The sequence below is a fragment of the Mesoplodon mirus genome (genome assembly GCF_964341445.2).
Source record: "Mesoplodon mirus genome assembly, chromosome: 8".
Classification (NCBI taxonomy): Eukaryota; Metazoa; Chordata; class Mammalia; order Artiodactyla; family Ziphiidae; genus Mesoplodon; species Mesoplodon mirus.
Window position 1 is genome coordinate 9,799,882 of NC_138984.1, and position 16,314 is coordinate 9,816,195.

At 43.2% G+C, this 16,314-nt stretch overlaps 1 protein-coding gene across 1 annotated transcript in view; it reads left to right on the forward strand.

Moving 5' to 3' along the window:
• DNER (delta/notch like EGF repeat containing) overlaps positions 1 to 16,314 on the forward strand; it is a gene marked incomplete at both ends in the record, with an annotated part of 331,941 nt that overhangs the window by 168,793 nt on the left and 146,834 nt on the right. The gene's annotated exons all lie outside the window — the stretch shown is intronic.

Consider the following 16,314-nt stretch of genomic DNA (forward strand, 5'->3'; position numbering starts at 1 on the left):
ATAATTTTTAAACGAAGTACTAAAAAATTTGTGCAGTGCTGGACCTCCTCATTTTGGTATAAAGTAAGGATTTTGTGAGAAGTATTATCATATCTGGTAGCAGAATTGAGAAGCGGAAGAAAGAAAAGCTAAGACAGAGTCATCTCCTTCCCAGTTGTGACCTAATTCCCTCCTTAGACTTTGCACGTCTCCAGGGCCGACAGCAGAGTTACAGAAGTAAGGGAAAAGTAAGAGGAGGAATGGGGAGGAGGTAGGGGCTGGAAGGCTGGCTCACTCTGTTTCGCCTTCGTGGACCAGCGCCATCAACTCTGGAAGACCTGAGCCCCGTCCCCTCTTCTTTTTAGCAGCTGAGGTCACGTGGGCAGGGGGCAGGGGCTGAGGACATGTCCCAAGTGACGGGGACCAGGAGTCAGACCAGGAAAGGACCAGCCATCCCGGAAGCCAATCTCCATCACTATAGGGTTCCCTTAGAACAATTTTGGCAGGTGGAGTCCAGGCTCCACCTGATCAGGGTGAGACAGGGAGACTGTGCACCTTACCAGGGGCCCTGTTCCATTAGGGGACGCCCATCCCTCTCACCACTTGCTATGTCCAACTCCTGCATCTTTTTCTCCATTCCCCTCTCCCCAGTTCTACACATATTTATATTGAGGTTCATGCTACGTGAAAGTGGGTTCGCCAAATCCCCAAAGAGCATGGTTTATTTTAGACCAGTTTGAAGGGTAACACCGGTAAATTTTCTTTGGTGACACCTCCTTGTGGTCATGTCAGCACATGCAGTAACAATGGTGTGAACTTAGACATGAGAGGTCTGGGGCTAATGGACAAAAGGGCTGTTGAAGACACTGTCAAGTACTGCTCATGTTGTCTTGGGAAACCTGTATCTTAGATGTAATATTGCAGGGGCTTAAATATACCATTTTCTCGTAAGATGTCCCCTGTAGGAGGCAGAATGTGGTTAGGAACTCAAGAAAGTAGCAGGGATAATAATTTCTGATAAATCTTTGAAAAGGGGCACGAGGGTAAACCAAAGCCACAACCAAATCCCTGGGGGAAGGGAGAGTGACTGGCGTGAAGCCAGGAGGTGAAGCGTGAGGTTTCTTTCACAAGCCGAGCCTGCCCTGTACATCCCGTTTTTTTCTGTCTCGGCCAACTTGGGCTTGCCTCTTTTCTGTCCTGAGGGGAAGCTTTATTTATCAACTCATTCTATGCAAAATAAACAAAGTAAAGGATATTGAGTGTTCTTCTATGACCATCAAGGCTAGGGAGGGGTACAAAAACGTGGAAGCAGTGGGGAACTTACCTGATTAGGAGATTCAAGCTGTGTCAGATGGAAGGAGTGGGGAGCTTATCCGATGAGGAGGTTCTAGAAGAGGTGAACGTGAGAGGCTGAGGAATGCAACTGCTCGAGGTGGAAGAGGTCAGACCCTCCAAGTGAGGCTGCAAAGCGGAGGCACATGGGTCTTTCCCAAATTCATTCTTAATATTCCCAGTGAACAATTCTGCGGCCCGATTAGCCCTTGAAAAGATCATATTGGTGAAAGAGAAATGTCTTCAATGAAAAACCGAGGCTATCTTTAGAATCTTGGGCCGACACAGTGGTTGAGACTCCTTGCACACTTTCTCTTCTAATGGATGACCCTTCCAGGGAAATTCTTCATCTGAAAAGCAGTCACCCTGTTGTCTTAACACATGCGTGTTGGTGGCATGCAGCCTGCCCAGGGGTCTCATCTGTGTGAAAGCTCTAGCTAAGAGGCTCTGCCTGGTGGCTTAGAATGGACTCATTGCAAAGGCAGTAGCAGTATTAAGCACCTGGCACGTAACTTGGCAAACATTGCCAGAGTGCTTTGTTTTTTGTGAGAAAATGACTCAAAAGCCTTGGAATCCATGCTAATATCAGCACAGCTCCGTTATGGGTACCAGCTCCCGAGTGCCCCTTCCTGAGATAACCCCTCTGCCCCTTGCCCCTACCTCCCAGTTCCACACCAGGTGCTTCTAAAGTGTAGAACTCTGCTGTTGTTGATTCTGTCAAAGCCTGCATTTACCTTCAGTGAATTTAAGGAAACTGGGGCCAGTCATCCTGTCTGAGACATGATAATTACCCCTGGTGACTCTCAGCACATGATCAGGCTGGAATTACCATGTCCATTTACAGACCTACCACATAGTTATCTTGATGAGAAACATCTGGAGGCCAGTCTTACTGTTCCCCAAAAGACAGTGGGGGGTTGAACAGACACAGCTGCAGTGGGAATGGAAAGGCGGGGCATCTTTTCTGTGTCCACTCGAGTCCCGTGGTTTTCTGTGATTGTTGTTTTGGCTGTTGTAGCAACTTACGCTATTGCTAGCAATAAAAGACTGTTGTTCTCAAGTTTCTTTCTTTTTACTGTTTCTCAAAATTAGGAGTTACGTAGTCCTGCCTTCCACCTAATGCCAGAATCTACTCTGTCGTACAAAACGAAAAGAAATGTATTTGGTGGTTTAATTTTATTGTTTCTCGTCAGTTTTATATCTTTTTGTTAGATCATTCATCAAGATAAAAGCAATTCTGTTACTTCCACACTAGTCTCATTTTGTAATGGGACTCATTTCTCTTTTGTTAGATGTGCTTTGGCTGGAGGATATTTCACAATTTTGAGTGATGGGTGGTTTGTGATAAAGCTTTTGCTTGCTGTTCTTAGATATCCCACCAACCTGGGAAGGTCTTTTAAAGTGTTTACTCTAACACTGTAGTATTTGAAAACTGCTTTTGTTACAAGGGTTGATTCTAATCTTCTCTTTATGAAAAAAAATTTGACTGTTAACCACTACTTCTTCTTGAACTTTGTCACCAAGGTTGGCTGCTGCCTATTTGATGATTCCTTAATTACCTTACAGGTGACTGTGAGGGCTCTTTGCTGGTGTGGGCCTTCAGCCTTCTTTAGATCCATTTGGGTTCCATGACCTTGTCTCTCAAGAGCAAGAGATGTGTATTAATCAGGGTTCTCCAGAGAAATAGAACCAGTAGGATATCTCTCTCTCTCTCTCTCTCTCTATGTATATATATGATATCTATGTATATGTATAGATTTAAAATTTATGTATGTAATTTTAATATTTATTATATATATGTACATGCATACACACATATATATAAATCAATCAATCAATCAATCAATCAATCAATCAATTAAGGAGATTTATTTTGAGGAATTGGTTCATTTTGGCTCCACCATTATGGAGTCTTGGGGAATCCAAAATCTGATGAGGGAGGCTGCTGGGCTGGAGACTCAGGAAAGAGTTGCAGTTCTAGTACAGAGACAGTCTGCTGGTGAACCAGGAAGAGCTGATGTTGCAGGTGAAGTCTGAAGGCAGAATTCCTCTTGCTGGGGGAGGTCAGCCTTTTGTTCCATTCAGACCTCAACTGATTGGATGAGGCCCACCCTCATTGTGGAGGGCAATCTGCTTTACTCTAAATCCACTGGTTTAAATGTAAATCTCATCCAAACATACCCTCACAGAAACATCCAGAATAATGTTTGATCAATTATTTAGACGCCATGGCCCAGCCAAGTTGACACATAAAATTAACCATCACAAGATTCTCTCCACTTTTTTTCTCTGATTCATTATTGCTCCCTTTCTACCCAATTGCACCTTTTGCCCAACAAAGTTAAAGGATTGGTTTTAAATTTTACTTTGCCTAAGATTTACCTGAGGCCCTTGACAAAAGTCATATTCCAGGCCCACCACTCAGATCATGATGCCTTTTGTTGGGCAGCCAGGCAATTCTGATTCAAAAGTCGACTGTGGATCATAACTCTGGAAATAGAGGTCTCAAGAGCCATACTTACTGTCTTCCTATTCTTGCTGATTCCCTAAAGCAAATATGCACCATATTTTTATTCCAAGATTTCATTGTTAATGATTTCAAGGTCACACGAAGTCAATAACAAAGATAAATGCTGTTAAGTGATATAATGGTTCAATCCATATCACAAAGCTTTCCTATTCGTTGGCCCTGGTCTGTATTGATAGGTGAATGGGGTCAGGCCTCCATTCTTAGAAGATTCCTTAGAAACCTCTCTAGTGCTTGCCTTCTGAATCCATCATCCTTAGGCTGTTTAGACGGGAAACTAGAGCTGACTACTCAGACTTTGTTTTGAGGAAGAATTGATCTGGCATCATGGCAAGGAGCCATTCTTAATCCCTTCTAGAGCTGGTGGCTTAGTTCTGTCCTGAGGTGTGGGCCCGTGCGCGAGCAGGGCACTGGAATGTTGGCTTCCGAAGGGTCCTGACCTTCTGTGACCTCCCTCCCTACTCTTGGAAGGCAAAGGCTCAAGCCCTAGGAAGTCCTGGTCTTCCTACAGATGAGTGTTTCCGGTTATGTTGGGTTTAGAAATAAGTCATTGGCCCGAACCGGGTGCTTTCTCTATTGCTTGATAACACCTGCCGTCCTTGCTCTACACCCCATGTGGTCTAGGTAGGGGACACTATCCTTCCAGGAGCCTGTCTGTCTCCTATCAGCATGCCTCTCCATCTTTTTCCCTTTTTCAAAAGCTTTTGCCTCTTTGGTAGGGCTCCCAGTAAATTCCCGTTTCTGAGGTTTGTTTACTTCAGCTCTGACTCACAGAGCAGAGCGACGAGCCAGCCGTGAGCTGGGCGCCTGGTCACCCTTCCAGCTTCCAGCCTCAACCCCTCTCTCAACCCCTGCACGTCCCGCCCTCCCCACCCCGATTCCTCTCTCGCATCTCCCTGGTTTTGCTCATGCTGTTTCCTCCATCTGGAATGCTCAGCTGCACTCTGCCCCCTGCCCTCCCACCTGCCCAAATATATTTCAGGCTCAGCTCAAAATCTTTTTCATTCTGGAAGCTGTCCCTCATCCCCCAGTGCAAACTCCCTCCTCTCAAGCCCCGTACATTTTATTTTTCTATGAGACACCTGACATTTGGTTTATGCTTCTATTTCATACATGCATTATTATTTGTGTTCACTTTAGTTCACACACCACTTCCCGGGCGGAGTCACTGCTTGTCATGGGCGTGGCGCTGCCCTAGGCTCTGGGGGATGCACATTTGCTCATATAAGACCTGCCCTTTGGGAAGGAGCCGGGAGGTTCGGGAGCTGGGAGCTGGACACTAAATCATGGATTAGAGCAGTGGGAATGTGTGCTTTGGGAGAGTCTTGTAGGTGTGTTCTGGGAGCCCAGAGAAACATCCACCTCAGACGTGGGATCATTGGGAGTTTCCCAGGGGCGTCTCAGATGGTGAGTTCCTTGACATGAGGAATCACATCTGGTCCCCTTGGTATCCGTTCTAACAGCTAGCAAGGTGCTTTCTGCATGGGAGATGCTCAAAAACTGCCTATGAACTAAACGAACAGAATAAATAAAAGAACAAAGATGTGATGGGAAACCAGTCCTCTAGGTTTTCAGTTAGATATGTAATTTGGGTTATATGTTTGGTAAATATGGGAACATGAAAAGGACGTGGCGTATTTGTTTTATAAACTCATGAATCAGATTTTATTTTCTGATCTAAGGCCTCTCACAGACTGTGTGATCCAGAATGTTGCTGGAACCCCTTAGGCGCATTTTAAGCAGTGTTGCCAATCCTTTCCCTATCATTTAAAAAAGAAATAGGTCAGAATAATTTGAACAAGTGGAATCTTTGATGCCATTCTTTTCTTGGTTTAAAACCATTGGCGAACTCCTCTTTAGGTTAGGAAGTAGCAGCGTGCCGGGGGGCAGAAATAGATGTCATATTCTTCCGTCCATCACTTCTCTGAGAGCTAACTTTTCCACCATCATCAGTGTGAATAAAAAGGCCCTCATGAGACCTTGAAAAGGGCCTGAGACCTGGTAGGGTTGTGAGAAAGAAATGGGGTGACAGCATAGATGAGAAAGCCCATCAAAGCATCAAAGGAAAGGCATTCACTGTATCCTTTTGAGCATTTAAAATAGCAGCTGACAGAGTGTGGAGTTGCTTTTAAAAGTTCTGTTCGGTATATAGTGGGGTTAGGTCCCCCATGGTTCTGCCAGCACTGGAGAGGAATTTCTCCTTTAAGTAGGGAACAAAACACAGCAAGAGAGGGTCAGAGTAGCACACTAGTGGATGGGAAAATACTTGATGAGCCAGTGGTTAGTGACATGACAGAAAAAAAGACTAATTTATTCTTCTAAGGGAAGGAGGGGACCCTTCTCTTGACTGAACAAATAGCTTATTGACAACGCTCATTAAAAGCGTCTGAGCCAGAGTATAGATGCTTAATGCCCAAATGAAGGTGTCTTGAGATACATTTATTTGCTAATAAAAGATGGATGATTTCTCCCACAGATTATACTTGCAGAAACCACTTTGTGGGCCTTTGAGAGAGAAAGTACTTTTATGGATAACAAAAATAGAATAATAAATATTAGAAACAGATTAAATACAGAGATCATAAAAGTAAGTTCACTAGAGGCAGAACAGGAATAAAGACACAGACGTAGAGAATGGACTTGAGGACTGGAGGGGGAAGGGCAAGCTGGGACGAAGTGAGAGAGTGGCATGGACATAGATACACTACCAAATGTAAAATAGATAGCTAGTGGGAAGCAGCCGCATAGCACAGGGAGATCAGCTCGGTGCTTTGTGACCACCTAGAGGGGTGGGATAGGGAGGGTGGGAGGGAGACGCAGGAGGGAGGGGATATGGGGATATATGTATATGTGTAGCTGATTCACTTTGTTATAAAGCAGAAACTAACACATCGTTGTAAAACAATTATACTCCAATAAAGATGTTAAAAAAATTTAAAAAAATTATCTAGAACTTGGAAATGGGCAAACAGAAAAAAGAAAAAAAAAAGTAAGTTCAGCCCAGTTGTTGCTGTTTCAGTGGTCAAGGATCAGCTCGTCTAGAATTTCATGGACTTGTGTCTAAATTATAATTCTTGGTGCTAATGTAATTGAAGAGCCATTGCTGCCTTTTATGTTACAGACAGGATGATCATATCTTTGCCTGCCACAAAAATATGACAACATTTTGAGTCATTTATTATAAATTATTTTAAAAAATTGTGAATTATGTCCCAAAAGATAGATGTTTTGTCAAGTTTCTATTTGGCATCAGCATTTCCCAGAAGGTTGAAATGTATCTCCCCATGCGAACAGACAGTTGTAGAGGCATTATTGTCTGGTGGCATTCCAAATATGTTAAGGTGAGGATTATATCACTGGTGACGTTTCTAGGGTCATAACATTTAGAGTGGAGGGTGATTTTAGAGGCCTCTTCACCTATTTTGTTTTAAACACCAGGAAACCGAGGTCTAAGGGAGATTTAAGCTATGTGCCCAAAGCCTAAGAGCTAATTCATAGTAGAGGCAGGAGGAGAATGGAGATTTCTGGACTTTTGCACCAGGGCTCCCCCTGCTGGGCAGTGTGGCCTCTAGCGAGACCTTCAGCATTTCAGTGTGAGTCATTAGTGCCTGTTTAGCATCTTCACATAAAGTTTGACTGTTTACCGCAGGGAAGAATCAGGCATCATCAGGTTGAGATGATTTGACCTCATGACCTGTTGGTTCAGCACTTCTCCAAGTTTAATGTGCACATGTGGGAATCTTGTTAAAAGTGCAGATCTGGACCAGTGGGTCTGGGGTGGAGCCTGAGATGAGATGCTGCTAACCTTGTGAAATGCCATGGAAATCAACCAAGACATTAGAGGTCACTGCTCTCAAGACCTTCCAAAGAGACTTAGAAGATTCAGCAACCTGGGTCCCATGGTTTTCTTCGGCATAAAATACAATAGGGGAGTAAGCTCTCTGGGAATCTTATTCTAGAGCAGAGTTTGAGAAAATCCTGGTATGGGTGAGATGAGGAACGCAGGGAAAGAGAAAATCCCTACAGTTGTGGCAGGCAGCCTTTTACAAGTAGCCCCAAACCTGTTCTTTTAGATTACAACCCCCCACCTCCAGGTTTACAGAGGTGTAATCGACTTATAACATTGCATTAGTTTCAGGTATACAGCAAAGTGATCTGATCTATGTATATATTGTGAAATGATCACCACAGTGAGTTTAGTTGCCATCCATCACCACATAGTTACATTTTTTTCTTGTGTTGAGAACTTTAAAGGTCTACTCTCTCAGAACTTTCAGACATAAAACACAGTATTGTTAACTATAGTCACCATGCTGTACATTACATCCCCAGGACCTATAAAGTTCCAGTTGGAAAATAAAAAAGTTCCAGGACTGTTTTTTGCAGCCCCTGATTTTACAATCTGTTCATTACACTCTCAGTCTTTACAAAGAGGAGAGATACTCATTCTATAACTCTGTATTGGAGACAGATAACTGTTATTCTTAGATTTTAATGACTAGCTTTTAGAATACAGAAATAAGGTTCTGACTAGACTTTTATTCCAGAGAGAAGAAAACATCTCTTTGGAACTTGGTGAGCTTGCTTTCCTTGTCTTTCCTCTCCCTGAGATGCTTATCCTTTTGTCCTAGTTTTCAGTCCATAAGTCAGTGAGCTGAGTGGAAGCCCCTGGGAATAACGCAGCTAAGGGGCTGCCCATCACGCTCCTTTTTAGGGATCTGAAAACTGTCAGCCGCGCTTGCTCACAAAAAACAAGTTCATTCCACTCACCATCTTGGAGAGTCATTTATTTCTCCCCACTTCCATCCCTCATCCAATGTTCTGTGAGCACCTCTAAGTGTCAGGCACGGAGCTTCACCCCAGCAAAACAGGGCGAGGAAAACCACCAGGGTCTCTGCTCTCTTGATGTCGAAAGTCAGAAAACTGGCTTTGGAAATCACTGAACTTGACCTTCCCGTGATGCCCAAATCTCCTCTGAAACATTATCAACTTCCTCAGCCTCTAATTAAATATCTAGCCAGTGACCATTTGAGGCAATTTGGTACTGCTTTCGGATTTTGAGGAGGAAAAAAACCCTTTGAATGTTCCCCACCATGTTCTTAGTATGGCTTTAAAGTATAAATGGACTCATCTGTTTGCCCGAAGTCGAGGAAATTACAGCTTCGGTTTGATTCTGGTGTTTGCTCGATTCCTTCTGCAACATCCTCTTGCGTTTCAAGAATCAGTGAGGGGTTGGTGAATGGCTTTGCAGTTTATCCTTCCCAGTTGTGGAGTGTTAGGTGGTTGGGAGTGAAAGTCATGTGTTAGGGGTTAGTGCAGCATAACTTTTCCCAAACCACACAGAGACACCAGAGAGCTCTGGGTGTATGTTACTAACGTGTCTTAATGGCACGCAGAGTTAGGGGTTTCGACATGGTATTATTTGAAATCTCCTGGCCCTCTTGGCCCAAAATAGCTCCCCACTGGCCTCCTTTGTCCTTTTTCTTTAGATCTTGGCCCATTTTTCTACCTACCGAGTTACAGACTCTCTTGAGGATTTGCCCACTGGATGCAACGTTTGTAGTTTTATGTACCAAACTCACCCAGTGGTTTTCTGACTTTCTGGTCTCGGCACTCCTTTCCATTCTTAGAAATTACTGAGGAACCCAAAGAGCTTTTGTTAATTGGGCTGTTTCTGTTGACATTTACTGCATTAAATTCAAACTGAGGAATTAAAATATTTATTATTTCATTTAATTAATAGACCCATCACATGTTAACAAAAATAACCTGTTTAATGAAAAGTAACTGTTTTCCAAAACAAAAAAAATTAGTGAGAAGCAAGGCATTGTTTTTGTTTTTACAAATCTCTTTAACATCTGGCTTAAAAGAAGGAAAAAGCTGGATTTTTCCATTTGCTTTTACATTCAGTCTATTGCAATGTGTTGTTTTGGTTGAAGTATAGGAATAAAATTCAGTCTCACACAGATATTTAGCTGGAGAAAGGAGAAGTGTTTTAATAGCCTTTTCAGATAATTGTGGATATTTTTCTTTCCTTAAAAATAAATTTATTTATTTTATTTATTTATGTTTTTGGCTGCATTGGGTCTTCGTTGCCGCACGCAGGCTTTTTCTAGTTGTGGTGAGTGGGGGCTACTCTTCATTGTGGTGCGTGGGCTTCTCAGTGCAGTGGCTTCTTTTGTTGTGGAGCACGGGCTCTAAGCACATGGGCTCAGTAGTTGTGGCTCACAGGCTTAGTTGCTCCGCAGCATGTGAGATCTTCCCTGACCAGGGCTCGAACCTTTGTCCCCTCCATTGGCAGGCGGATTCTTAACCACTGCGCCACCAGGGAAGCCCTGTGGATATTTTTCTTGAAAATACTTCAAAGCTAGACAAGTGACAGATTCTTAGAGGTTAATTGTATGTGGGATCTGGACCATATTAATGCTCTTGCTGTCTGTTACATTAAAATCCATTGGTATGTCTTGCTGTTTGGATCTTCTAACCATGAGTGATTTTTATAACATCACACATTGGTCATTTGGAAAATATTGGAGTTATACAGAGCTTCTGAATATTGACAGATTTCATAATACAATAACAAGAAATCACATCTGTGATTGATATCACCACCAATCTCATCAGAAAAGTCTTTAAGAATTGGTAATCTGTCAAGCTTATAATGGAAGATAAATGTTTTCCAAAATTCTAATTTTTCCTTAAAAGTTCAAATTTTATCTCTGATAACAAAAACTATTGGTTGTTTTCCTTAAAGTGACAGTCTTGCTTTGTTCATTGGAGAGAAAATATCTGCCAGAGGGCCAAGTCTGAATAACAATACTTTGTCTGTTAGTCATTGTTTCAAGGATAAAAGGTTTTCCATGAAAAATGAGATAGTTAGGTCATGGCTCTAACAATCCCACGAGTGTGTTTCCTGAAGCAGCTGCTGGGCATTTGTGGGCAGCAGGCGTGCTGCGTGCAGACCTTCCATTTCATGACGGGGAATGTTAAAAAAAAGACGTGCATTCACTGTTGAGGTTTCATAAAATTTTAATTTTGATTGCCTCATCCAGGACATTCTAAGTGAGACTGACTTTTTCCCCCCTCCCTGCAAAATGCCTGAAGATGCTAAAGATTCAGAGATCATTGCTGCAAAGACACAGCTTTGACGTGTGGGAAGGTATCAGTGGTTTCTCACCATTGTGTTTGCATCAACAGAGTGAAAAAGGCACACTGTGTTTTCCTATTATTATGAGATAGTTTTAACCTTGTGAACTCTGTCGACTGAAAAAAAAAAGCACAACGTGAGAGTTGTGAGTTAAGTTTTACTGGGGGCAAAATGAGGACTGTGGCCCGGGAGACAGCCTCTCAGAGAGCTCTGAGGAAGTGCTCCGAAGAGGTAGGGGAGAGGTCAGTAAATGTGTGATTTTGGTGAAGGGGGACCCGTGCAGTCAAGCACACATTTTGGCAGAAGGTTGATGCTAGTCACGAGGACCACATGTCTCTGTTAATGATTTTAGTGCTTTTCTAGAAAAAAATTGGGCTCATAGAATCTTCTCCTGAAAATATCTAACTATGAAGGCTTGTTGTGCCAGTTCTTCCCAGAGCACAGAGTGCCTCCTTCCTGATCTCCACCCCAGAATCCTTTCAGAGTGTGTTGAAGGTCAGTGGCGGCAGTGGTTAGTGACTTCATCCTTCTAGTGCCAGATGGTGAGTGACAAGTTTTAGTTGGCACCCCCCGATAGGGTCTCAGGCCCCTTCTCCTGAGGTCTGGAAGCCACATTTTGAGAACCCTTGTCTGGTCCAAGCTTTCCTGCTAACTTTTTTCTCTGGACCTCCTTATTTGCTTTCTGCACTTTTTTTTTTTTTTTTTTTTTTTTTTTGCGGTACGCGGGCCTCTCACTGTTGTGGCCTCCCCCGTTGCGGAGCACAGGCTCCAGACGCGCAGGCTTAGCGGCCACGGCTCACGGGCCCAGCCGCTCCGCGGCATGTGGGATCTTCCCGGACCGGGGCACGAACCCGTGTCCCCTGCATCGGCAGGCAGACTCTCAACCACTGCGCCACCAGGGAAGCCCTGCTTTCTGCACTTTTAACTTATTTTTATGAACACTCCAGTTTAGTTTGGGACAATTCTGTTTTTTCTCTTTGACCTTGAAAAGCACTTTGTAACTTTTGTCCCTCCTCCGTGGAGATGGCTTCTTTGTGACAACACTGGTTCAGGTGGCTCAGAGCCAGTTTGACGAGCTCTCCGTCTTTGTCTGCTCCTTGACGTCCCTCCCCTCATGCCCACCCTGGGATCAGCAGCTCACTGTCCCCCGGGTCCCCAAGGCAGAGGCTCTTCTCTTCCCTCCTTCTCTCTTCTTCCTTCTCTGCCAGCAGCCGGCAAAGAGCCACATCAAAAACAAATTGAACAGTCCTTAAAATCCTGTTAAAAACATAAAGTGAAAACTGGCTAATTAAAATAACAGAAATCTTCTAAAGCGGCTGAAACCAACCTTCCTGTTAAACACTGTGGCAAGCTTTATAGATAGTAAAGAGGATCAAGGAAATGGAGCAATTGTCTTTCTGAAAATTGACCTGCTCGCCTGGAGAGGAGAGGCTGCAGAATTCACTCCTGGATCTTGCGGTTGGGAGGACAGTGATGGTCGGGGGGTGGGGAGGCTGGATTACAGGGGGCAAGGAAGAGCTTGGAGAAGCGGCGAGCCTTGCCTTTTTGATAAGCTTGGCATTGAATGGCGGGGGAGAGAGTGAGATGGTATCCTGAGTGGGAAATTGGGTCAAAAGAAGAGTTTTTGCTTATAGAGTGGTGGATGCATTGAACTGGCATAGGCTGAAGGCAAGAAACGGACAGATGTGAGAGTAGGTAGGTGGGGTGTAATTAATGGGTGAAGGTCCTGGAGGAGATGGAATCAGGAGAGGTGTGGAGGGCTTCAGAAAAGTGAGTCAAGTGATGTCAGGTGCAGGCTTGACAGAGGTTTTAAAACAAGGTTTTATTTAATTGATGTGAAATTCATATAATATAAAATTAACCATTTTAATGTGAGCAATTGAGTGGCATTTAGTACATTCACAATGTTTTTGCAACCAGGACTTTTATCTAGTTCCAGAACATTTTTATCACCCCGAAAGGAATGCTGTTCTCATTAAGCGGTCACTCTCCATTCCTTCCCCCACTCTCTGGCAATCTGCATTTTCTCTCTACGGATTTACCTATTCTTGATTTCATATAAATGGAATCATACAACATGTGACCGTTTGTGTGTGGCTTCTTTCACTGAGCATCATGTTTTCCAGTTCATCCATGCTGTAGCATGTATCAGTACTTCATTCCTTTTTATGACCGCATAATATTACATTGTATGGATATACCACAAGTTATTTATCCATCTACCATTGATGGACACTTGGAACGTTTCTGGCTTTTGGCTGTTGTGATTAGTGCCGCTATGAATGTGCATGTACAGGGATTTGTTTGAGTACCTGTTTTCAATTCTTTTGGGTGTTTATCTAAGGAGTGGAATTGTTGGGTCATATGGTAATTCTATGTTTAACTTTTGGAGGAACCGCCAAACTGTTTTCCACAGTGGCCAAACCCCTTTACATTCTTACCAGCGATACATGAGGGCTTAAAGTTTTCCACATACTCACCAACACTTGCTATTTTCTGGTTTTTTTAAAAAATGAATCCTTGCCATCCTAGTGTGTGTGAAGTGGTAGCTCACTGTGTTTTTGATTTGCATTTTCCTAATAACTAATGCTGTTGGTAGAGGTTTTTTTTTAAATCGTATTATGTGCTTTACGTCTTTGAAAAAAATTTTTGATTTTTCCCATCAAAGCCGAATTCTAGTTATAGTCCTTTGTGCAGGAGATTATAAGAGGCACAGTCTTGGTTACAGCAGAAGAAATAATTGCAGACATCATGTGGCCGAGTTCAGGAGCAGTGGCCCCTGGGGATTCCAGATTGTTTTGCCTCTAGATTGGAGGCAGGTGATTCTGCTTGCTTGGGCCACCTTGAATACTGGTCTAGGCCAGGTCAGTGCTGGCATATCTGCTCAATCCCAGCTTATCATTGGCATGAACACCATTTAGAAGCTTGGTTTATTTCTAGGGAATGTGAGATAAAGCAGATTCAGAGAAGACTGTACCCTCATCTTGCCTCGACTGGAAACTGACCAGGAACCCACCATCTCCATGGGGAAGGGGTAGGGACAGGCATTACCCCAACACCTGTCAGACTGTCATGAGCCATCGTATGGCTTTCTTCCCTCAGACTGCCTTTTCCTTGTCCTCCGAGAATAGTCCCAAGAAACCTGGCCCAAACCTGTGTGTCTTTTACTCATCAGCAATGGGGAAGTCATTCTGTGCTCAACTTCCTTTCACATAATGGGCTTTTGGAGGCTAAGATCAGCATTTAATTGAGCCACAAGCATGTGTCCCTTCCAAGTTCACACTGGAGGAGACTTTCTGGATCATTGATAATTCTGCAGTTAAACAGGCTATCTCCAAGTCAATAAAGGATGGGGAAACTGGCTTGGAAGGGAATGAGCGAGCTCTCCCTGGAATACAACAGCTGCTCTGTATGGAGAAGCAGAACGAGTTGACTGCAGTCCCCTTGGGGTCGTCGCTGCATATGCAATCGACAGTCTTCTATACGCCTGTGGTTGGTTTCCACACAGTTCTGGGCAGAAGATTTGAGCTGTGTCTTAGCCTCAGACAGAGGTGACTGTGTGTTATGTGCAGGGACATTGAGGGCTCCAGTGTGGAGGGAGGGGTGCAGAGGATGCTAGTGTGATCATCTTCCAGGAGTCAGCAGAGGCCCTGACAAATGTGGAAAGTTCCAGAGCTGTTCGGAATTCAAAGGTCATTATTATGCAGGACATCAGAACTGTCATTTACACATCTTGTTTTCACAGGGTCACAACGTTTTGGCAGGAGACTGGGGAATATGAAGCACATGAACAGAGGAAATACCCATAGCAGCTTATACAATATTATTTATATTTTCTCAGAATAATCATGCACATGTGTTTAGGTCTATAGCTGTAGAAAAAGTTAAAACATTTCACTTTTCTCCCTTCCTTCTATCTCCACATTGTAATTCAATACGTGTTTTCCCAGATTCACTGGTGTGTTTTTGGTTTGTCTTTCCTATTAACCTTTTCCGTTTCTTTATATGCTTTCTTCGTTACATTTTACCTCTATTCTTTTCTTCGTTATTATCTGGTCTCAGTTTGATTTAGTATATGTTTCAGTGCTGGTAAGCAAAGTATATCAGTTAATCACCATCAAGTGGTGTCAGTAGCAGAGAATTGAACAAAGTCCTATAAATCAAGAAAATTAAACATTGATGCAAGAGACATTAATGGTTAGTGGAAACTAACATATTAAAGGAATGGGTTATATGTCATGAAAGCACCTGCTGAAGTGATGAAAGCACAGTCTGCTGCAGATGTTTTGTAGGGGTCTGGAATCGAAGATGCGTGGGGTTAGTTAGAACTTGGATTAGGTTAAGGAAGGGCTGCTCCACAGGCCAGGGTCACAGACTGTGCGAACTTGTACTGGAATCTGGTCACCCTTCTTTTAGCTAGAAATGTTTTCATTGATTTTTAAACCAAAGTTTGATCTCCTATTTTAAGGATTTCTCCACACATGGAAGATTTGGGGGATAAAAAAAAGATATCATATTGTGATGCCTAAAATCAGAAGCAGCACCCAAATTCGACTTTTGCCTGAGGGCTATTTCAAGTTGCTAAAATAAATAATACATTCTAATTTATTTTAGCAACTTCCTTATTTAGATTAGTATAATTTTATTCTTCCATTTCTGTCATAAGAACAATACATTTTGCAATTTAATCAAAAATACTGCATTCCATTTAGCTTGGCTGAAATTCACCAGATGCTAATGAGACATCAGTTCCACTGCTGTTTCCTGGTAGAAAGGACCTTCCACTCATCATGTCCTGTGACATGACATTTTCCTCACTGGAATTTTTGGATGGAGATATTGAGGCTCTTGGGATGACTTAATTTTAGTAAGGGTTGACGTTTTAAAATTGTGTAGTACTTCGAAAGGTACTAGCATTTTAGTTTTGTTTAGATCGTTGAGAAGCCTATGGAGCCTTATTATTATTGTCTCTAGCTGGAGAGAGAATTCAAGGCTGCACCAAATATCTGTGTGCTTAAAGAGAGTACATGGTGTCTGTACTCGGTCCAGGCGATGTCAGTGTGGGCTTCCACGTTTGTATAGACCATTCTGATGAAGTGGGAGGCTTCGTGGCCCGGTGGAGGCCAGTGGACACGGGGCAGTTCAGGAGTCAAGATCTGACTCTAGCATTTACTGAAATGGCATCACTTAATTCCCTAGAGCCTCAGTATCCCTGTCCGCTATTGGGAAACATGAAATGTCCATATCACAGGGCCGTGGCGCACGGGAGACCTTGGGAGGCCTGTAGAGGTGCTGGAGAAAATCCCAATGGAATTGAAAATGGGATCCT